Source organism: Melozone crissalis, unplaced genomic scaffold (assembly GCF_028551555.1).
Source record: "Melozone crissalis strain CALT ecotype California unplaced genomic scaffold, PUWL_Pcris_2 ptg000042l_1, whole genome shotgun sequence".
Taxonomy (NCBI): Eukaryota; Metazoa; Chordata; class Aves; order Passeriformes; family Passerellidae; genus Melozone; species Melozone crissalis.
The window spans coordinates 41813178-41838395 of NW_026535820.1; positions in this window are offsets into that span (position 1 = coordinate 41813178).

Sequence of the window (25218 nt, forward strand, 5' to 3'; positions counted from 1 at the left end):
ACATGCAGGACTGATCTGACAAAGGCAATCTGGGCCAAACAAGGGCCCAGATCATTGGGTAAAACCATGGGGAAAAGGCAAATCCAAGGTCAAGCTGTGAACAGAAGCTGGGATCAGATCCAGTGATGGTGACCATGACTCAGTGATCATCATTTAAGCACATAGTGATGAGGGAGATCTGAGGTGAACCTGAGAAACAGTCCCAGGGATCAGGATCTGGACCAATGGGATACATGGCCAGGACAAACAGAGATGAATTGAACATTTCATCATAAAGAGGAGAACCCTCTAATAGCTAGCTGAAGATTTTTTGTGTTTTTAAATGTAACTGCCAGCCCTAATGAACAAGGGTGATACTTATTTCAGCATGGGGCTGGAAAGAGAACTCACATAGCTAGAAAATCCAAATGATGACTGAAATTTGTCTATTTGTCAGCTTTTTAAAAATTACAAGTATATTCCTATTGCTATGCATTTGTTGCACAGTAGGATAGAAGAGGGAGAGGGAAACAGGATCACTAAAAAGCACAGAACTCCTGCTGCAGACACTTTCATATATACTTATGCAGAGATTGAAACTGCTTTGCACCAGCACAAGGGGTGAGAGAGAGAGAAACAGTGCAGTTTCTTTCTTGAGCTCAATATACAGGCCTGGAAACAAATAACTTAATAAAACAGATGTTTTAATAAGAATCCAATAAAATGGTAGTGTAAAGAAAAAAGGAATACAGATAACAATTAAATCTGACATCATTCTAGATGCCGGGAACCCACCTTTTGTGCAGCATTGGATGCCCAGATCTTATCTCTGGAGGGCTTCTTCTGGTGATGGATCATTGCAGTGAGCTAGGAAACTCACATGGAATTACCACTGCACTACACCTCTGAGGATGTTGGGACATGTTTAGAGAAGCAAGTGGTAGGACTGGGCAGAGGGAAATCAGATCTAAGTTGTATCTAGATCTTGCTTTCAGTGTCTGTGGGAATCCTACAATGTGGGTGAAAAATGTCAAGGAACTCCCAAGCCCAGCTGACAAATCTGGAGACACATTTACACTCAAATAAATTGGAAGCCCAATGTAAATGGAGAAAATGTATGACCTTTTCTGTCACAAAAGAAATTATGAAAAAAACATGCCACTGGCATGTAGATTTAGGCATTCAAATGTTTGCCACTCTTATCAGTGTAATACTGACTAATTTATAATACATAGATATTTATCTTTGAAATATTCATCTGGATATTAAAGTGATTTATGGTGTTAATGGGCAGAGACTGAAATTGTAATTCCATATGAAGGACAAAATAATGATGATGATGATAATAATAATAATAATAGTAATTATAATAACAATAACAAAAACTTCAACAGCCTTTCAATATTCTCTGCATTTTTTCATTTGCGGTCTCACATTTTGTAAACATTTTCTTTTCAATCTGTTAGTAAACTGCTTTATAAATCACTATTGAGGGTTCTTACCAAAAGAGAGGAAGGTAATTGATTTTGATACTGTACAACCATAGCAATGTAGACGCACTGCAGCAGTCACATTTGAATTTGATTTCTGTTCCCCCTTTTCCCTTACAATATATTATTTTTGTTGGTTAAAGAGACGGTGTGATACAAAAAGGTGACTTCCCTAGGAAAGTACAATTTACAGTTCAGCAGCGTCTGGGAAAACACATGATACTTCCTTCTTACTTTAGAGCAATTGCCAGTTGGTGACTGGGCACTGATCTCTTCTCTCTGGTGACAGTGACAGGACCTGAGGGAACCTCATAAAGCTGTGTCAGGGGAAGTTTAGGTTGGATATCAGAAAAGGTTTTCCACCCAGAGGGTGGTTAGGGACTGGAATGGGCTCCCCTTGATGTATCATGGTTTGTTCAATGGTGTTCTGAATTATGGTGCAGTGTCCCTAGTGAAGGGGGCACTAATGCTTTCAAGAAAAAACAGGCCCTTTCTGCACCTTGTTGAGATGATACTACTAGACAAATAAAAAAGGTCTCCCCTTTTCATATTTGACATCCATCTTGTGTGTTTAAATGGTTCTTAATTCAAGAGGTAGTCACGATATGCTAAGAAGAAAGGGCTGATTAAGCTTAACCAAATATATAAAAATTAATTATAACCATTCTGTGCATACTAAACAGTTTCTCAGGTGACTGTAGCTTGCTTGAAAAATGATGAATGTTCAAAATGTGCTTCTGTTCATTTGTCTTGATTGCAGTGAGCATGTGAAAGTTGTAATTCAACATACATTAAACTAACTCAGCAAAAAAACCTGACTTCTTGAGCTGGCAAATGCAACATCCTTCAAATTAATAATCTTTTTCCTTGGTAGAAAAACATAAAGCGTAGTGTACAAAAAGGTGTGGCAAAGGTCAGTTAAAGAAGAAAATAAGATAGGAAACCTGATTACTTATTTGAGACAACACAAGTAGCACCTTCCCCTGCAAGAAATTATTTTAATCTAAAAAAAAATAGTTCTCATAAAAGAAATGTAAATTTGAAAAGAAATGATACATTTATTGTCCTCATATATTTTATGTAGTTGGGTGGACTTACAAAAGTAATTGGAGAGCTGTAATTAATGTCACATCATTATAAAAATTGTTGCAGTCAAGGACCTGAAAAATTTACTAAATGGCAAAGTTTTCTCTAGTCATTTTCTGCTTATGGCAGAGAATTTTCTCAGGAGTTGCTCATATGGGCACACTTCAGTTTCTAGAGCATTTTTTTTGGTGAGGTTTTATTCTGCTGAAATGGTATTTGTTCCCTAGATATTTTGTATGTGTTTTATTTGAAAAATGATTGCATGGTAGGAAAACTGATGGAAGTATCACTTCAATGTGAAGTTTCCATAGGGAAATAGGTATTGAGTTACCAATGTCTTTAATTTTTGGCAGTTTGATGCATATTTTGAAATATGTAAAGCTGAAAAAAAATCCCTAAAGCTTGTTAGAAACCTGTCTTATTAAAGATGAGGGTTTAACTGGAAATTTTACCCAAAGTTTTACTCAAATTTTTGTTTTCCTCTTTGAAACAGAGCTTATGATCATAATTGTATTTTCTTTGCAAATAAGACTAAAATACTGTTTTGTTCTTTTAAGAAGGAGGTGGTATTTGTTTGTTTGATTTTTTTTAAAACAATTTAGTGACCAACATCTTCAAAACAATGCCACATAAGCCTAATTTTCATAAGGTCTTCTGGGAATTATTTTTCCAAAATTCTAGGTAACATTTATAAATATCTTCTGAAATACACTGGGTGAAGGAGCTTGGATTAGTGTAACTTCTTGACTGCAGCTGAGCCAGAGGTCAGTAATCAAATTGTTTATATCCTCTTCTCTTTGGTTTTCGCCATTTATCTTTTCTGTTAGTACTGTGAAGTGCTTCATATAAGCATATCGTACATCTCTGTGAAGGAGAAACCTGCTCATCTTAGAAAAAAATTGTGGTTACAGGGCTGCCTACACAGAGCCAACATAAGGGCAAAGTTGCTTGATTCAAACAGCTTTTTGAATCAAGGCTTTAACGGCCTTTGAAACTTTGCCTATTTATTTCTGAAACATTCTAGAATTATCATATGTTTTCCAGGGAAGAATGGAAACTTTTTAGTAAATAAGCACATTCAATGAAGGAAAAAGAATTAAACCACAAAATATTTAATTGATTTTATCTAAAATTCTTTTGCTTATTAATTTCTTTCTGACTGCTTTACCTATCAAAGCATGCTCAGAATTAAAGAAAACTATTTCATTTCAGGTAAAATAAACTATTTCCCTAACATCAAAATATTTCTCTACCACTTTCCAGTGGATTATCAGAACTCAAAAAATAATATTAATTTCACACAGAGAAGAAGCAAATTTTCACTTTTATGAATCATCAGGAAATGTAAAAGCATTTATTCATGCTTCTTTTGTTTTTGTTTTATTTTTTTAATCTTCTGCTTATATTTCTATTCAGAGAATGTCACCAAATGGTTCTAAATATTTTTTCTTCCTAGGGCATAGCTGTGTATTCTTCCCTTTTATCTATTTGGCTTCTGTAGTTGGTCAGATTGAGTTCTGTCCCAGGCAGAAGCAGCCAACAGGACTCTTTTCTATGGTTTATGGCTTTTCTGAGTTTTTTTTTTTAATTGTTTAAACATAAGTATATTTGCACAGCTCAATGCAATAGAATCGGACTCAGACCACACAGGGAGGGTAATCAAGCAGAATCTTAAGATGTGGAAGAAATACTTCCACTAACACCCTTGGGGCTTGGTGTCTTGAAAGAGACCTGCTCCAATGACAGGGGTGACTGCCTTTATGGGCGAGAGTCCTGTTTGTGCAAACAGCACGCAATCACCCGTGGCGATGACGTGAATGCACTGCCTTCATCTGTTCAGGCACCCAAAGTGACACAAATTGGCACCAGACACGAATTCTGAGAAGTTCATAACACTGGATACAATTGATTAATGTGACTCATATCTACTGCCACTCAGAGATATGAGACTATCAAGACAGAATTATAAGTGGTAAGCTGAAAATTTATGACAGTGAGGTGGAGAAAAATTGCATTTTTGCAATGATGGAAAGGAATACAAGGAGGAAAGAATTACTTCATACACCAGATTTTGGACAATGCTAGTCACTATCTTCATAGAAACCTGAAGACACCCAGAATTATGGCTGAACAAGGCAAAAGTAGACTTGAAATCTACCCATGACTTTGCCCCATTCCCTGTGGAAGCTGGTTCTATATAAATTGCTGGTCCTTGGACGCTTTGTGCTTTCTTTGGGGGTCCCTGCAACAATGCAAGGATGCTCTCAATACCTGTATAGTCAAATTCTTGAAGAGAACTTAAAGGAAGATTATAATGATCATTCTACACCTTCCTCACCTCCCCAGTGCAGCAGTTAGCAACATCCCTCAGCTTCCAACATGAGAGCTTCTTCCAAATAAGAACTACAACTATAACTTCTCGATTGTATCACAATAAATTTGCTGCTAGAGAGCCAGAGAAAAAAAATAGGAGGAAAGGAGGCATTTAGGGTGCCCAATCCCTGCAAAGCCCTTTGTGAGCAAAGAGCAATTAGGCTAGACATAGACATGCTAAAGATGTCTTGGCTGGACAGACAGAGGGGAAGAGTTTTCTTGCTGGAAATTAGTTGCTGTCGAGTTGCTACAGCAGCTCCAGCCAAAACTAGCTACTCTGAAAAGTGTTTGATCACATGATAATTTCCAATGACGTCCCATTTAGACTGAACACGCTCATTAGCCTTGTTTTGGTTTTAATTCTTTTGGATTTTGTGTCTTGCCATGGTGATTTCAACCTTGAAATGTTGAGATACTGATGATTATCTCTCAACAATCCAGACTGCTCCGTATTGCTGCAATTTCATGAACCCATTGCAGATTGTAAGAGCAGATTTTCTATCTATTTGTTAAATACACCTAACAAATCATTAGAAACTGCATTTTTTCTGTGGAGGCTGTTGCCCAACAGACCCACAATACTCTCTTGAATCTGATGTAATAATTTTAGTCAAGTTCCCATTCAGCAAATTTGGTATTCAGAGAGTTAGCCAGGCACAGACTTCTTTGTAAAATATTAACATTCCTATGGCATTTAAAGATGTGCAATAAAAAAAGCTATATTGCAATCTTGCTATTTTACTTTGAAGTTTTGTATGTATACATGCTAGTTTACTGGTTTATATAGGTTATCTTACTGTGTTTAAGACTTTTTTAGCTATCTTTCCCAACTCAAATAAAGAAAACCCACATATTTACTGAAGCAAAAATAGAATCCACCTCAAGGAGGTTGCTGTTCTTTTTTTAGATTTATATCTGGTATGTGGATTACATCTATTTTCATAGTCACATATTCAGAGAAAAACACATTTCAACATTCCTTGGGCTGAGTTTCAGATGCTATTTTAGCATGAGATATTCTTCCATATACATTTTTTATGCATTTTTTGCCATATATTTCGTATTTGATTTTATTATTTAATTTGAGCAACAAATAAAAAGTACTGCAAGATGAAAAAAAACCCTCCTTTAAAATTAAGTCATATGTTTTGGTAATAACTCTGTAACACATTCAGGTAAATTAGAATGTGAATTTCTGCAAAAATATTCCTAATTTTTTATAAGACTGATATGCTTTGAAGATTTGGAGACACCTGGTTTTGTCATGGCGTTCCAGTTTATATATAATACAGTCACGTGTCACATGAATATATTGAACAGAATCACAGGAATGTGATCTGCCAGTACCTGTCTGCCTTCTGTTGGTGAAGAAATTTTCGCCATTCTTTCAGATTGTTTCTTTGTCAGCAGTTCTGCAGTGTAAAAATATGCATTTTAGTTTTTTTTTTTTTTTACTTATCTTAGAACATTCTTCTTCAGTGTCTCATTGCTTTGTTTATAACTTTCAAGCCAGAGCCACCACCAGTAGTCAAACCTTTTCTGTCCCTCCTGTTTGTACCAGTCTTGGCTATTATGACATTAATTTCTAGCACATAGCAAATTTTACATATAGGCTCAAATTGCCTGTTATCAGATAGAGAAGTGTCCCTTTGACCCATTGGATTGTGGAATGGCAACTGGCACAATTTGGTGCAGGTTTTAAGGGCATAAGAGCTTCTCATGGCTGAGTTAGGTGATGCTGAGGGCTCCTTGGTGGTCCCTGCCACAACAGACAGAACAGCTATCCTGCAGTGCAAGACCTGTCTTTATTCAGAGCGTATACTGGAAAGCAGCCATCCAGGTAGAAAAAATTTTAATCACTCTATATATCTTTTAAGATAACAAACACCATAATTAAGACTATCTGAACAAATCACAGAAATTAACCACAGAACAGCCTGAGTTGGAAGGGACCCAGAAGGATCATAGAGCCCAGCTCTAAAGTGAATGGTCCATACAGGGACTGAACCCACAACCCTGGTGGTTTTTAGCACCATGCTCTGACCAACTGAACTAAAATGGAAGATGTTCCCTTGGAAAGCAACGCCACTGAAAACAATTTAAGGACCACAACTGTTGCTTTAATTTAATTTAAGGAGAACACCATACTTGGTTGCATGAGGAAGGAACACTGCGATGGCTTACTCTCCATGGCACAAATATAAAAGATGTACTTCTGCCTTGGACTCGAGGCTCTGTGTTACCTAATCTTCTAACTTTACCTCTCTTCATGGAATTAATGTTCATGTCCCACAAGACCAGCATTATGACTCCAGCCTGTCTGCCATCACCTCAGGTCCAAGTTTTGATCTGAAAATGCAATTCACCTTTTTTTAAGCAATGATTTAATTAGCTAGTGATGACTAGGTTTTAGGGTGCAAATGCAGGTCACATAGCAGAAAACAATATTAAAAAAGGGCAATTCCTAGACTATGTTCCTAAACTTACAATTTGTCCAGAGCCTATCTGGCTGTGACTGCTCAATGACTTACAAAAATGTAAGAAGGCTCACAGGATATGTGGATGGTGATAAGCCCATCCACAGGGAAGCTCAGACAGGGATGTAGCAAATGATTATGGCTACAAAGAAAGCTGAACTTGCCACAAAGAGGACTGGATGGTGATCTTCTGTATAAATGGCTACATCATTTGTGTGGATTTGCTCAGTTGGCCAGAGCATGGTGCCAAGATTGTGTGTTCAACCCCTGTGTGGGCCATTCACTTCAGAGTTGGATTTGATGATCCTTGTGGGTTCCTTCCAACTCAGAATATTCTGTGATACACTACATGAGTGCAGTGGATCAACTGGCTGTACTAGTTGTGTAAATCAACCAATAGTACCATCTGAGTGGATCAACAACTCTTCTGTCCCTTGGTTAATAAAAAGAGCAGAAATAGTCATGAAACTTTTAATAAAGTACCCAATAGAGAGCATGAGCATGAGCAACACAGAGTGAACACTGAACAAACAAAAATTACTTTGATGAGAATAACAGATGTGATCTGGATTCTTGTCATATACATCTTGCCAGCAGCTGAGGATAGCAAGCATATTATTGAGAATTATGTTAATACTGTGGTTCAACTATTTATTCCAGCTGTATACTCTGATTGTTTGTACTTGTGCTGTGATTTAAGCATGTTGCTGTATCACCTTGCCGAATCAAATTTCCATGCAACATCAAAAGAGATTCAAATCAGTAAATTTGATGTTAAACTTCAAATCCTTAGTGTGTAGAGTAGCCAATACAAATTGGTCAGAATATTAGACTCTGGTGCTAATACAGGTTTTTCAGTTTTCCTATAATACATGCTCCTGTTCTCTTACTTATGCCAGCAGTCCTCTACATTTGTTCCAGTCAGAGATCATGCATGTTGAAAGACGTTTGTGTTGTTTTCTGTGTTTTGTTCCATTTTTTTCTCCATCACTGCTCTGCTCTTTCTTTTTCATCCTTCTCTATTCTTTGTTCTGTGGTCTGAGCTATTTTTCATTCTGCTTTTGCTTTGATTCATTTATGTTTTTCCTTTTTATCCATCCACACTGGCCTGGTTCCTCATCCATTCTATGAAACTGGAGCTTTAGAAGTGTCACTTCAAGATAAATCAAAGTGTATAATTAGGCTGGAATCTTATCTCCTACCATGGCCAGTGACCATAAATTCATATTTTGTTACACTGTAGAAATTCTAGTAAACCAAGATTCCTGAGTTAGAGATATCTCTGCATTTTTCAATGCAATTGACTTTTCTTCAAAGTATCAGCCATCCATTTAGTGAATTCTTGTCAACTTAACCACAACATTTAACAGGAAAGTGTTTCCTGTTATTTTTTTTATATTACTTCTAAATCTTGTTGTATTTTTTACCACCTTGTTCCTATACTGGAAGAGACACTGAACAGCTGTTCACAAGTCTGCTCTCTTTACAAAACTGAAGAGTACTAGTCTGTTTAATTTGATTTTTCAATTTCAGTTGTTTGCTTACTCTTCTTACTCTTTTGTTTTCTATATCTGCTCCATCCTTTTTTGTCAGAGAGGTATTGGAACCACACAGGATACTCCAAGAACAGGTGGATATTTCCTTTGTACATTGATACTGTCATGTTTTCTGCTTTGCTATTTTACTTTCCAAGTAGGATGTGGTAGTAGTCTGTTTTCCATTTTTTTCTGAAATGCTTTGAAGAGCTTTTTTTAAGGCCAACTAGTCAATTATCACTCAGCATGTATGCAGAGTCAATCACACTGCATACAATGTTAGAGTTATTTTTTCTCTCTGTCATTTTACATTGAATGTTATTTTACTCTTTCACTCTTCTGTATCAACCAGTCTCATAAAATCTTCCTGCACATTCATTTGCTGTCTTTAAAATCCAAAATATCAGCTATCAAACTCTGTCACTTTAATATGGATCTATATGGTGATGCAGAGTGCCACTTGCAGCTTCCTTATATTCTTAAAACTGACAATTGATTCCAATCTTTTAATTGTTATTCTGTCGTGTGAAGGATTTGTTTCTTATCCTATCATAGGACATTTTTTTGGAGAGCATTTGGTGGATAACCTTTTTGAATACCCTTTGCAAGGCCACATAGACTTTGTGAATTGTGTGTCTATCACCTCTAACTCTTTATATTTTTTAGAGATAAATGATACAAAATTGAACACTACAAAACTTTTTTGGATTTCCCCAGTGCCCAGTATCTACCTATGACTTCTCTAATTCCATCTTTTTGTCATGATTGCCAGTAATTTTACTGTGTAAGCGACAGATGCATCAGTCTGTACTTATTCAATCCCACTGATATCATCAAATGTATTTTGGTTTTCTGGCCATTTGAGCCTTGCTTACTGTCTAATTTACCCTACAGGCTTTAAAGAGTGAAAATTGTCTTGAGCCAGAATTTTGTAATCACTATCTTCTTTCTTTTCTTTGAATAGTCTATTTGCATTTCAATGTAAAATTTATTCTTCTATGACTTTCCCCATTCCATGGAAAAACACTCTGTAATGGCAACCTTCATTTCAGCTTCTAACCCCAATCACAAGCTCCAATGCTTATCACAAACTCCAGTCATAAGCCCCGTTATAAACCATATCCTAAGAAAAAAATCTACACATAGTTAAAGCCCTTATCCTAAACCAGAACCAAATCCCTAATTTCTAACAGCCAGACCCACATTTATGCTGTAACACCAAACCCCTAAATCTAATCTTGTGGGTAGCATTAGAGTTAGGATTCAGTTTAAGTTTATTTTTGTGTTAATGCTTCATGTCAAACTGAGGATTTAATTTATTGCTGGGGTGAAGGTAACAGAGTGGCCAAAGGATTTTGCCGGGTTTAGTTTTAGGGGTTGAAGTTATAATTATGAGTTTGGGCAGAGCAGAACTAGAGTTTGTGTTAGGATTAGTTTTAGAAGTTATGTCTATGCTTGCACACAACAATTTCAATTATGGTTTGGCTTTATGTTCAGAGTCAGGGTTCCTCCAGCACTTCAAAGAGGGATATTTAAGGTTGGCATTGTGATTCACTGGCATTCAGATTTAAATACAGTTCTGATTGAGTTTGGCTTTAGCATTATGATATGATTTAGGATTAGGGTTGTACTTAAAATTTGGGGTTTTTGTTTGAGTGTGGTTAGTTTTAGGTTGATGAGTGGGATTAAGGCTAGGTTTAAAATTTGGGTTAGATTAGGGTTTTAGGTTTCTGTTTAGGGTTTTATTTCATTTTAAGATTAGAGTAAGAGTTAAAGATCAGGGTTCCTATTTTGTTTTTTTTAGGCATTAGGGTTTATTATTGGTGATACTTTTAGGGGTATTTATGATTAGAGAGATTACGTATTTTTGCATTTTTTAGATTCCAACAGTTTAATCAAGGCTATAATGAGTTGGAACTTTTCTGTTTCTGTATTGACATACATTTGGAGGAAAAAAAACCCCCAAAACAGTTAAAAATATTGTTATGGATAAGAAAGTCAGATATATGGAATTTGGTTTGAGCAAGATATTTTCTCAAGTATATGCCCAGGTGCTGTAAACATTTTTGTCTATATTTCCATTAGGGCCAGTTAATAAAAAGTTTCAGCAAAAGAACAATAACTTCTGGAAATACTGTTATTAAAGAGTTGATGGTATGATAAAACCCGCATCAACTCAACTGGAAAGGCAGCTGATGGCAAGGACCCAAGCAGACTAGGTGTAGTTCAATCAAGATATTATCCAGCTTGCAGAAATCTAAGTTAATCACATGAAATCCCTTCTGTCTTCAGGAGGGATACAAGCAGATGACAGCAAAACTGAAGTCATGGCCAACATAAACCATCAGGCACTAACACAATCAACAAGAACATAACATTTCTGGAGACACTTGTAAACTAAAAGAACATAGCATTTCTGGAGATGCTTGAATTGATTAAATTTTGGTGTAGTACATATTTTTAGAGGTCTGGACTGCTTTACAGAATTGATTGTTCTGTAGCAATACGTTTTGAAGAGTAGTCATAAAAAATGCAGCAATAAACACAGGTAACACTCTTAATTAGTCAGGACATATGTTTCCAGAAGCCTAGTAATTCAAACAATGGGATCCTGAAATGGATTAGAAATATTCCTATTGGAAGACCAAAGTCTTATTTCATGTATATACTGAGATTTCATGTCACCCATTTATTACCAAGGAATACCATGGCTACTGGATTTGCAAGAGTTGGGGGGGTTTTTCCCTCTTTGAGAATGTAAAAAGGCAGATTGCAACAGTGACATTTAGCAAACATTGCTGTGACCCTCTAAATCTCTAACAGCTTTACTGAGCTTGAGGCAAAATATAAAAAATGCTGTCTACAACTGAACATCATCTCACCTTCAGATTTGCAAGGCATGGAAATAACTCACCACGATATATGGAAAAAATGCTATCTATAAGCCAAGAATAAAAGTGGAGAATAAGCCACAGCTTTTGGTAGTGTTAGGTTTTGCAGAAATATTCTTCTTCATGAAAAACTGCACCTAAATTTTCCTGGCATGTGTATTAAACTACACACATAAGAGAGAGCAGCCACTGTGGTATTATATGAACCTATGGCATTGATGTTAATGCCTCCTGAGAGGTTTTACAAATGCAGATTTTACAGCTACCACAGGATGCTGATACCATCACATACTTGGTCTATCTACACCCAGGTACTGAAGCAGTGTTGATGGCTTACTTGAGGCAGTGGATTATGACATCAGGTCTACACAGACCTCTTTGACCTCTCTACAAACAAATCAAATTGAAGTGAACAAACTATAGTTTACCTAAGACATTTTTTCACAGTAAAGATTTAAGAATAAACAATTATTAAATCAGGTATTTACTATTTGTTAATTAACACTTAAATTTAATTCTGTTTGTTCACCAGGGAACCTTTGCTTGGAAGGGCTCTTTCATGGAGTGCAAAATCTTGCTTAGAGTCTGTAATGCTAAAATTTGTGTACAGGCCTTAGTAATTCTCTGTCTCATAAGCAGTGTTCTGGTTCAGCTTAGTGGTCAGGATGCTGCTTTGTGATCCTGGTGTGACTGACACTGCAGATAAAAGAAAGCTCACTCTCAGGTTTACTCCATATGATTAAAGGGAACACTCTCTCTTTCTTCTTTTATTCACTTCTGAACATTTCTGAAGGAAGTTGGTGTTTTCTCTCAGATGAATCTCAACCCTAATGTTTCCAGGACATCCTCTGCATTATTTCATTTTATAAAGAGTGACGTGGCATTTTAAATTCATAATTTGTAATTCCATGTCTTTGTGGCATCTTGTAATTTCTCTGTGTTAAGTGTGTGAAACACCACAGGAGTAATCTGTAGTCAGACATGTCATTTTAGTGAGTTGCACTTTTTCTTTTTAATGTATTGCTAAAAGAAAAACAAAAGCATCCATCAAATGCAGATAGATGCAAGTTGCAACTCATCTTTCCATCCTTTGGATAATGTGTTGTACATTGCAAAAACTAATACTTGCCACGTTTCTGCCAACATGCTATCTTCCACCTCTTACTGTATCAGTGATGTCATGTGTAGGTCACTTTATTGTAATAATGCTTATGATTTGATTCTTTCCCAAATGAAAAAAAAAACCAAACAAAAAACCCCCAAAATAAGAACCACTTCATATTGATTTAAACCTGGGTTTATGTGTAAATAGAAAAAAAATCCAGTGATTTTCCAAGTAGAGTGTCCCCCCAATTTCACATCCCAGGAAGTTTTTATACCATTGTGTAAGGTACATACCCTCTCCTATTTTAACTGTATTTTTGCACAAACCTCATAATAATAAAAAATATGAGCCCTAATGGCACTTTTCCAAGTCACCTGCCTAGTCAGATTTTCCTAGAAACTTTAGGACAAGTCCTCAAGGGATGACAGCCCATTGCACTGCAATTGTCCAAGATTGGTTAATACACCCACGGACAATTTTGTAAGCATATGTTTTCCTGCATTAGAATCTGTGAGTTATTCTGCCTGACTGAAATGTAATTTGCTGTTTTAATTCTATACTGAAGAAAGCATCTCCTTCCAGTTGTGTGTCCTGTGTGAATGTCAAGATAATTTTAAAGTCATTATTTTGGGTACACTTAATTAATCTTCTATTTTTACTGATTTCAATCAATGTTTTAATCAAAGCTTTAATGGTTTCAAGGGTTTTCTTGTTTTAGCTGGTTGATGTGAAAGAGAGTTGACAGCTTATGGTTCCAGTGAAGTGTCAGGTCAGAAGTTGATACATATTCCATCTACTCCCACATCAGCCATGTGTTAACTAACTACTCGTAAAAGGGATTTTTTTTCTATATTATTAACCTGAAATGGGGTATAAGCTGTATGGACTCAACACTCGTTAACATGCACTGCTGCTCTTGGACTCCAAACCTGTTTAAGGAATCTGGCTTGAGAAGGAAAAAGGAAAAGAAAAGGGCACTTGTGCTCTATTTTTTATGATTTTCTCTTATATCTAGGGGCCAGATATACTGCTAATGAACCCCTCAATAATAATTAGCATGACGGTAATCTCATGACCTTTTCTTTCCAAAGTGTCTGTATTTCTCTAAGGGAAAAATTTCATATACAAGGGTCAAATAACATTTAACACATTCTGATTTAACCTCCTGCCTGAGCTGCTTATAAATGGAAGATACTTTAAGGCATTTTAATCCTATCTACACCTGAAACTTTATAAAGTCATCTGACAGTGAGAAAGTTGTTTCTGGAATTTTTGTTCTTTGCTTAGGATCAATGTTCCTTCATTGCTTTATCCTTCTTACTGTGTTGGGGTTTGTCCTGCACTAGCTTTTACAAAACAGTTATTAATTATATTATTGTTGCTATTATTAAAGGCAGCAAAAAACCTCGTGCCAAATAAACCATCCAAGGGTGATAACCTTTGTTTTCATTTTTGAATGCAGATATGGTTTATAAGTGCAAAATACATGACTTACTATGTGTCGTAGCATGGGTCCTCGCCGGGTAATAATTAGCATTGACTCCATGGTTCCAGATCGATTGCTTTGTTATACTATACTTATTAAGAAACTCATTGCCCTCACAGACAGTCCAATACAGACAGACCAGACTGGTCCATTGATCAAAACACCATCACCATTGGCTAATTAAGAAATCACCCTTTGGTAAACAACTCTCCATAACACATTCTACATGTTCACAACAACAGGTGCAGCAAGTTTTGATAAGAATTGTTTATCATTATTTTCTCTGATCTTCTCACAGCCTTCCCCAGGACAATGTCTGGGAAAGTTGTGCCTGCTGCTCTTTGTGACCAGAGAGCTGCTGCCACAATTCTATTTTCATGGAACTCTTTTATGTTGCTGTCTTAAAATATTATTTCTTTTTTTTTCGGTGCATCACAACTGCTCCACTCAAGTTTTCCCTCTGTCAGCACAAGTTAAGCTTGCCAAAACATGAACAAGTAGTATGCAATGAAACATAGCTGTTAACAATTGTATCTTTCAGAGAAAGCTGTATGATAAAGATTTAGAAATACTGTGAGTTCCTCAGTCATTTCTATATGTTGATGAACGATCATTCAAATGAACAAGTGGTTCAAACTATACTCATTCATTTTTACATTCACTTGTGGGAAAATTTAGCAATCTATGCTGCCTACAGATCTCTAAAGATGTAGATTCTTGAACAAGCACAATATAATGCTTTTTATTTTAGATATATTTTCACCTTTTTTCACCATAAATATTCTCATCTAAAAGGTCAATAAATGTTCTAGCAAACATTTGGACTTAATGATATAAAATTATAAGAATTAAATTTATAAATATTTTTGCTAATTGGTGATGTGATCACATCATGTGATTTGGTCTCTTCTTCCTGATTAGTGAAAAAGAGTGAACATTTTTTCTTTTTCTTACAACCATTAATATAATACTATAGAAACCAGTGGCAGGGCCAAAATGCTGTGGTTCCTTCAGACTCCTTTTGGGTTAACCAAGCAAACACCCCGTGATTCCATAAGGTCTAGACACTTCATTTAGCAAAAGGTAAATTGTCTCTGGTGTTAAGTCTGCCTCCACTCACCGTGAAAGCTTCCCAGAGGATAAACTGAATGGTGAATGCTTTTTGACAGATAGAATTGGGCAAGATGAATCCCAGCTATCTCATGCCCCAAGATATTCACAACAGACATTTGTTTTATAAGTCTCTTGCAGCTTCACAGACTCTTCAGCAATCCCACCTGGTGCTGAATGTTAGAAAGAATTCTTTTTCTAACATAGAACTTGCTTATCCCTTTGCTATGGTTTAGCCTTCAGGCAGCTGAACACCACAGAGCCATCTGATCACTCTATCCCCCAGGGATGGGGGAGAATAGGAAAACAGGTAAAACACCTGGGTTTAGATAAAGACAGTTTAGTAGGACAGAAAAGGAAAGAAAAATGTTAGTAATGAGTAAAAGACAGTATTCAAAACAAGAGATGCACATTGCAATTGCTCACCAACCACTGCACAGCTGCCCCAACCCTGGTACAGCTCTCCAGACAACTTCCCCCAGATAGACTGTTCAGCACGATGCTTTATGGTGTGGAATATTCCTTTGTCCAGTTGGGGTCAGCTGTCTCCAGCTGTGACCTCTCCCAGCTTCTTTTGCACCCCCAGCCCACTCACTGGTACTCCAATATGAACATTTTCCTGGCTCAAGCCTTACCAAGTACAACAAGAGCCCTGTTTGCTGTTCTTGCAGCTTGAACTTCTACATGTTTCAGGTACAGTAACTTTCAGAGCCTTTCCTAATGGACCTTACCATGTATATGTGATGCTGTTAAATTGTATCTGAATGTTATTACATTGAATTTTTTGCAGATTGTTTCTCCATTTCATCAAAATCAGCAGCTCCTCCCTTGCTCTTGCAGTTCTCCCTAGTTTGGTGCTCTACTTTTACAGAGCAAAATGAAGCTACCTTCTTGGGCAGACTGAACAGAAATCACTGCTTGAAGAGGAAGAAATCTGTTCATCTCCCAGTTTTTCTAGCAGAAACAATTTTTAATTATTGTGTTCTTGCCTGATGAATTGGACACTTGGGTTTCAAACTCTTTCACATCTTCCCAATAAAGACTGGTGTCCATTACTTTTGTGTGATCTTTTGTTATGATTTTTTCTGATAATTCTAATAAATGATGGCAGCAGAGGAAAACAAAACTGATTTATGGAGCACTCTAAGATATGTTAACAAGGCTGAAGGGACAATAAATAATAAGTAAATTTTTTCAGATGGCAGGATGTTAGACTATGGCAGTTGGAGGCTTTTCAGAGTCCCAAACATATCTGGTAAGGTAAGCAGAAATTATGGCATCAAAGGGGGTTCATTGTTGATAAATACAAGTTCCAGTGGGATATGGACCCCCAAATACATTCCTGGACTCTAGATTAACTGTAACAGGTGGAAAGAGTTGTGGGTTGCTATAGGTTGCAAATGAAAAGTCCTAGCTCAGCAGAAAATCCAAAGATCATGAGAATAAAGATAGAATAAACATTGAAAGGTTAAAGCAACATAAAACTATTCTGTATATTGACGGCATGCATTCAGATTTTTCACTGTGGTAACATGATTGCCAAACAAAAGGGATCCAAGATGAATAATGTGCCCAAGGAGAAACAGAAAGGTTGGAAAACATGAAGTATTCACTTTTTCACAAATCAGGAAGAGGAGACCAATTCACCTGATATGATCACATCACTGATTAGCAAAAATATTTATAATTGTGGATCTTATAATTTTATACCTTTGTTTACACCAAAAGTTTACTAGAAGTATTTATTAAATTTTTGGATGCCAATATGCTTGGTGAAAAAAATGTATCTAAAATATTGTTTATATCTCTTCTGTTTGAGGACATAAACGCAAAGTACATCAAAAAGGATTTTCCCATCAGATAGTTTTTCCAGTGCAACAAAGTATCCTTTTAAAAATGTATCAAAAATTAACAAAGAAAAGTCAACAAGACTCAGAAAATCTTTGCAAATAAAAAGTTTTCATCAGCATTAATGAGTGTAAAGTACTGTAGTCTGGACTGGTAAATTATTACACACAATTACCAAAGTGTTCACACTGTTATAAATCAAATTGCTGGAAGGCTCTATAGCAATGTATTTCTTATCTCATATAAAAATACTGCAATCAGCCAGTATTTGTACAGGAAGATTTGGAAGAAAAAATGAAGATACTCTGAGAGGTATTTGCAGAAGCACTGTGAGATCTGAGCCAAGTCCTGTGAAGGTGGGGCAGCACCCATCACAGAACAAAGGAATCTGATAAGGTGAGGCAAACAGTGTCAGCCTGAAGCCTATGACTGGTTCCAGCTAGCGCTGCTCTATAGAAAGTGACTCACACCCAAACCCACCCACATCCTGAGGCAAGATTAAGAGCTCACCAGCATTTCCATCACTGGCACAAGGGAGAAAAGGGGAATACAGAAGCCTTTGCAAAGGAGGAAAGAACATACACCAAATTACTGCTCCCTCTGACAGTACAGAGGTCTACCATAGTTGTAGCAGTGTGTGCGTGTACACATCCTCTGGACAGCACATCTGTTGTTCCTTAAAGGATGTAGATTCCTGTGCAGCTGTGGGTTGCTGTAGACATGAATCTTCATTTGAAATAATCACTGTCTGATTAATGCTCAGGAGATCACTGATCTGTATGGAATGAAGAGGAGATGTTCTTCCTCACTTTCATTCCAAGGGAAAAAGCTTCCACTCATCCTCCCCAGTGCAGGCAATGGAGACATGGTTCCTTGCAACTACTCCAGCAGTAACAGCAGCAGAGTTGTTACTGGAAGCAACTGAAAAAAAGACTCGAAATGGATCCCCCCTACATAGCTAGTTCATTCTTCTGTTCTTTTTCTCTGTCCTTTTTCAGGAATAAATGCTTGGTTTCATTCGAGAAGAGATTTTCAGGCCTTTTCCAGCAAAGAGACTGGCAAACTGGAAGCTGTTGGAAGACTGGAGAAGTCTGTTTAAATGTTGGAGGTTTTGTGCAAGGAGGGGAAGGGAACTTGTGTTGCCCCTCTCATGGCTGAGGAACAGTGGCACTAGTGAAGGCAGCTGGATACACTGCAGTTATATACACAGCTCAATGGTGATTGGTCAGTTCCTGATGACTAGAATAGGCAAATCTCTGTTCAACAATCCACAAGTTTAGTACCAAAAGTGAAAGGAAAAAAGAAACAAATCCCTTCATATTTGAGGTATCATGGCAGTTGCAGTCTAACCTATTCTTAGTTAGCATAACATATTTATTTACAGGATACATTTTTTACTTGAAATTGAAAGTGCAAAAATGTAAACCTAACTCTGAGCCTTCACTTTTCATCTAATCAATTGCATTAAGAATTTTGCATATTGTTTAAAAATGACAACCAACTCTTTAGCTGCTTTGATACTCTGCACTAAATAGATGAGAATTTCAGCTCTGGTAACAGGCAAAGGAGTATGAATTGCTTGGCTTTGGTCAGAGGGCTTTAGAGGTAACTGATTCTTCCTGCATCAAAACTTTAAATGTTATAACACAAGTGACTGAAGTGCCTTCATAAATACATAATAAATGGCTGTTAAAATTCGCTCGGCCAACATTATTTACATTAGTGGAGGGGATAAAACTATCCTTTCTACTTTAGTATTTTGTTGACATTTTAGAACCTTTAGGGTTGTTTTATTCTGTGTGAATGCTGCAAGATTTTCTGAGGTGTCTTTTTAATTTAAAAAAATCCCATCATATGGCTTTAGCAGGAGCCAACCAAAATAATGTTCAAATGTGTTTATGTGTGGATGGCTGTCTTCCAAAGTTCAACAGTGCTAAATTGGCAGCATTTTCTGAAAAGATAAGATTTACTGTTTGGAACCAGGATGAAAGTTTCAGCTTGCATTCCTATTACTAGCTAAAAAAAGATCAGTTGGGTTTCCATTTGCTATTTTAGTAGTGCTTTATTTATCTTCACTCCTTTGCTGCAACTATATAGGCATAGCGTAATGCTGTCTTCAACATCAACATTTAAGAGCTAAAGCTTGTGCAGAAATGAAAGCATTAGAGGATGAAAACTTCAAATATATGGGTCAGAAAAGTGATATTGCTCCTATTGACACAAATGGTGCATGTTTAGCCTTTGGAAGAGCTGTGCAGTTTAGGTTTGCTGAAGGTTGCTGGTGATTCTAGATGGGATTTAGCAACCAATATGCACAGCCTTTGATGAAAAGTAGCCTATGTTTCTCAAAAATCATGCTGTTATTTTGGTAACTGTTCCACTTGGTAATGCCTAATGCAAACTGCTGCACTATACAAATAATGAGGACATATTATGCCAACAATTAGATTGTCTGCAAATGGCCTAACTCCATTTGCATGATAATGTAATGACCCACAAAAAGCAAACACACCAGAAAATGAGACTTTATGTAAACTGTCTGATACTATGTGCTGGTTGCAAACCTTAGATCAAGCCTGTTTTTTGAAATTGGCTAACAACTTTTACCAAGTCAAAGACTGCAAACAAGCATTGCAATGAAAAACAGAATATGTAAACATTTATAAATCAATCAGGCAACAAGAAATTATTTTTTTTATAATAAGCCAAGAATGTTAAATCTATAAAATTGATTTGACGAGAGGAAAGAATGCTTTGTTATCTTGTATGCATGTTGAAGGCAGACTTCAGCTCTCTTCTGTACAAACAGCTGTGTCACTACAGGTGCTGCCCCACCCAGTGATTTTAGGTGGGTCTAATGACAGAAATGTTGCTTTTTTTCCCCATCAAATTTCTTTCCTTATGCATTATTAAATAGAAAATATATCAATCTCACCTTTCTAAGTGTCCTAGCATAGGAAAACCTTCTTGTATGCATTAGAGAACAAAGGGATTTTCTAAAATGCTTCTCAGTTTTGTCAGTGATTTCTTGGAGGAAACTCCTATCTTGGAGGACTCCTATCTCCAGGGCAAAGAACCTTTTAATGAAGCAAGAGACAGAGGCTTGAAATACCCAAAGCACCATAAAATGTATCTCTATCTTGCTTACCTTACATCCTAATTTCATGGCTCATATTACCAAATTAAGAATGGACCAATTAAGAACGGACTTTATCAAACCTTGTGCAAAATGCAGCTCCTTCTCAAAGAGCTTACGCCCATATGTACAGCGGCCTTGGATATAAACTTGAAAAGGGAACTATTTTAACAACATGCCTGCAAAATTTAACACCAAAAAGCTAGAAAGTTTCTGAAGGATGATTCCTTATGTAGATTTCACAGCAAGAGTGTCTGGGTCCTGGAACAGGCTGCCTGCTGGTTTTAAAGAGATTGTCGATTTTAAAAGCTCAAGAGGAATAGTTCCTGAGCAGCCTGTCCTAGTGATTAACTTGGCCCCACTTGGAGCAGAATGCTGTGCTGCAGAACTTCAGAGGTCCCTTCCAAGCCAAATTATTCCATGATTCCAGGATCCTTCCTGTTTGTGTGAGTATATTATCTAAATCTATAGACACGTTTTCCTGCTAATTTTAGAGCAGATGCCTTCCTTGCCAAGAGTTAGTCCGCAGCTGACTGCTGTTAGCTGAAACCTTTTTGTGACAATCACTGACTTTGGATTATGGCCTTGCAACAGAGAATGGATCTGCTCAAGGGAGGAACCAGCTGTTTTATATGTCTTTTTATACTCATTGAGCATGTGGCTGTAAGCTTTATTTGCTGAATCACATCCAAATCCCTCTCTGACAGAAATAATTAAGTCTTTCTTTTTGGCGCACTTATTGCTATGATTTTCAAATACTTAATTAATTAATCTTTATAAGCTTTAAGTGATACCTTTATACTGTCACAGGCTATAGCAGTATTGCTTCACATTTTTACAGATTGGAAGTGGTGAAGACAACAGGACAACTTGGATGTTCACAGTATCTGCTCAAAGTCCTTACTGATGGATTTGGGCCTTGAGTCCATCATGCAACCTTAGGAATGATGGAATGATATAAGCAAGCTTAGTAATGAATGCCATATCTAATCTCAGGATCTGCTCTGTAAGACATATTTTTCTCTTTTTCGGTAGAATACAGGGATGGTCTGAAATGGTTTCACTTAGAAGGGCTGTGACATTTCATTAATTACCTCATCTTTGAAATTGTTTTTGACCTTTTGTGAACCAGCACAAGAAGATCTGTGAGTGACATTCTGAAAGCTACAGAAAATCCAATATATATCAGGTATCTAAAGTCAAATTATTTTGTGTTTTTTGTTAAATTAATACTATTCATCTCAAAATGGGTGAGATGGGTCAAAATTAAAAGAATAGAATGCTGCAAAATGAAAAGTATAATTTTTCACTCAATTTGTGAATATAAAAGTCTGAAACAATGCCACAAATCAAAGTGCTTTTTTGAAGTGCTACATTTTAAGCAGATGTGGTGTTCAAAGACATCAGTATATGATTACTCCCTTCTTTTTCAGCCAATATCACTGAAAAACAAACGTATAGGAGAACCAGCCATTGTCTTGATAGTATGAAAAATTATATTTTAAGTTTAGCTAAGAGATTTATGAAAGGTGGAGATCAGTTCAAACTATCAAATTCTGCTTTAAACTGAAGCCACCTTTCAATTTTTAACTTTGGAAAAGTCAAAGATCTTTAGTGACTTCTGTGGCACAAACCAATTTCTTCTAAAGATCACAGGCAAACAGAAAGGACCGTGTTTCCCTCTTCACACCCACTTACACCTCTGTGCATCAACAGATGTTTTTGCCTTGCTTATTCCACCAAAGAGCACACTGGAGTTCCTCCTGCTGTGATTTGGAAGTGTATTCCTAAAACACACTGAATATGTGGGTGTGTCAGAAAAGCACAGAGGGTGCCTGTGGAAATGACTGAAATCAATGGCAAAAGTACTGATTTCCATGGAATCTGATTTCGTCAATTCAGGGCAGACAGTTAAGTCTAAACATGTAAGAGAAGAGGGAAGAATATGAGGAGAGGAAGCAGACCCAGGACTGTGCTCTTCAGAAAGTAGAGAGGACCAGAGTCCCCCAAATTCCTCCTGTTCAAACTCCAAAATTCAGATCTGCTTCCATTGCAGAGGTCGTTGCAATAGAAACTTTCTGTTTTATCTAAAAAATTAATAAAATCTGGGGGCTATTGACTGCATATATTTCTTTTACAGCCTTAAGTTTTAGGTTAAAGTCATATCACAGTGCAGCCCAAGTGCTAATCCAAGGTTACTGGAAATGCAAGTGCCTTGATATTCTGCACTTAATTTCAATAATGGCTGAAGGTTGATTTGTCTTATCCCAGACATTATTGTAACTTCTCCACATTTGTGTTTTACTGAGAAAATTGCAGAGAATTTCCAATTACCTTCTCTGCCATTCCCTGTCTTTCCCTGTCTTTTGTGGTTTTTTGATCTGCTCCCTTTCACCAGCAAATGTTGGTTTATGTCCCAGGTAATAAAGTGTGGATGAAGAAAAATATTTCCTTAGTGTTTTCTCCACTAGCAGTCACTGCTGACTAGCAGAAGTTTCCATACATCACTCTTACAGAAAGAGTGAAGAGTTACTTCAGCCACAGAGAGGAACAAACATTGTTAACAAGGAAATAAGACAACTGGGAATATTATGCCAAGCTAAATCATCCTGCTATAACAGTACTGAGGAATTGCAATTCAGCATCAAAAATAATAAGGATATTATTTCATCTAGTTTGCTTTGTTTTCCTCCTACACAGGGTGTTTTTATTTCTTTACAGTGTCTCAATCTGATCAAGAAAAAAATGTATGATCTGCTTGGCTCTTAAAAAAACCAAAAAATAAAAATAGGGATATTTCTTTGTTCTTTGCCATCTTAAGTCCATTATTTCTGTGCCTATGCTGCTGACAGCATTGAGCTTGGAGAGTTTTCACTGCCCCTCTGGACTGCTTATGTGGATTCGTTCATGTCTATATTGCTGCAAGCACTCTAGAGAGAAGTGCTATATCCACATTACCTTGCACCTGAAGGGATCTCTCTCTCTGTACCACATGGCAAAGAGCTTTGTGCCTTCTCATGGAAGTGGTTTACCTGTTCAATACAGAATGTGCTCGCTGCTCATTAGCTCCCTGTGTGGCATGGGGATGCTCCAGTAGCCTCCACACAGGGGTGCAGCCAGGCACGCTGTGTCTGCTGCCTGCAGCACAGCCAGGCTCCCTGCTACTTCATCTGTGGCTCTGCAGGCTGCTAGTAACTCTGATCCTTTGGCCACTGCTGCATTTTGCCAGGCTGGTTTAGCACTTTTGCAGGCCTTTAGCAGAACTCTCACTGTCTGCTATAGCATCTGGCAAATTGCTTGCAAGTCATATGGGCAAGACATCCAGGAAGGGTGCAGCTAAAAATGCGGTGTGCCAGCCATGGTCAGCAGCATGAGTCTGGTGGGCTGCCTGAGCTGCTGGGGCCAACAGCTTTCCCACAGTGTGGAGAGATTTGGGAGACAGACAGCCAGGATCCACTGCTCTGCAGATGGGATAGGCCGGAAGAGCTGAGGATCACATTGAGCTCCTTGGGAGGACCTGTCAGCTCCATATGCTTTCATTCCAGTCAGAGAGTTCATGGTAGCTACCAACTCCTCCTTGGGACAGCCCTGGTTCAGTGTATTCTGAACAGAGGTTATGCCCCATCCCTAAAACTCTCCTCTTTCCCCTTTGTTGTGAGGCAGTGTCTGCTGGCCTCAGCAGGTGAGCCTATGAGCTATGGCCTCTCCCACCCTGAACACAGGTAGGGATGATTTTCAGGATATCTGCTGGGTTTGGGTTTTTTGTGGATACATTCTTCTCGCTTAGTCTTGTTTACCTGTCCCTAGACCTGAAGTAATTGAACAACAGTGTCACCATTATCCTTTATCTTATCTCAGGTTCCGTTGGGTGGCTTAACTCACAGACTGAAGTTCCAGTCAGGTCGAGGAGAGGTGGGTTGGGTGGTCACAGCTTCTTTATCCAGTTTGGCCATAATGGGCAAAACTCCCTCATACAATGTTAAAGGCATTAACCATAACATTTCAGTCTCTGACAGCCGTGATATGCCCATACCCCCTGTGAGGCTTAGAACACATGGCACCCTGAGCCCCACACTGCTGAGGCCTGGCCTTTTTGGCCTGTTGGAGTCATGAGGAATTGGCCAGATGGATGCAGCCAGGGAGCTGTGGTCACTGGCTCCATGTCTGGGTGGAGGCTGGGATGAGGGGTGTCCCTCAGAGCTCTGCCTTGGCACCAGGCTCTTTAATGGCTCCCCCAATGACACAGAGAGGGGATGGAGCTCACCCTCAGCAGGGGTTTGCAGGGGACAGGAAACAGTGGAGCAGGGGTTGAGGAGAAGGACTTGGGGAATGCTGATGGATGAGAAACCTGGCATGTGCAAATGTCCAGCTGCTCACAAGGTGGCAAACGCTGAGGAGAAGCTGGACATCAAGATCTCCTGAACAGAAAAAAGTTCTGGCTTCATCTGGCACTACATGTGTGAAAATGATATTGCCTTTCCTAACAGACCAGTTGCTGTGGCATTTGGCCTTTCAGCTTTTGCATGTCTAGCCTGAAACTGGACAGTTGCCACAGTTCAGCATGCAGCAGAGAAGAGAGCTAAACATAAAAGTATTCATTTGTGGTAATGTGCCTACAGGAGGCTGCTTACTCACTGACACAGCAGAAGGCCATAGAGGAGGTCCACCCAGCATGTAATACAACATTTTACATTACTTTACA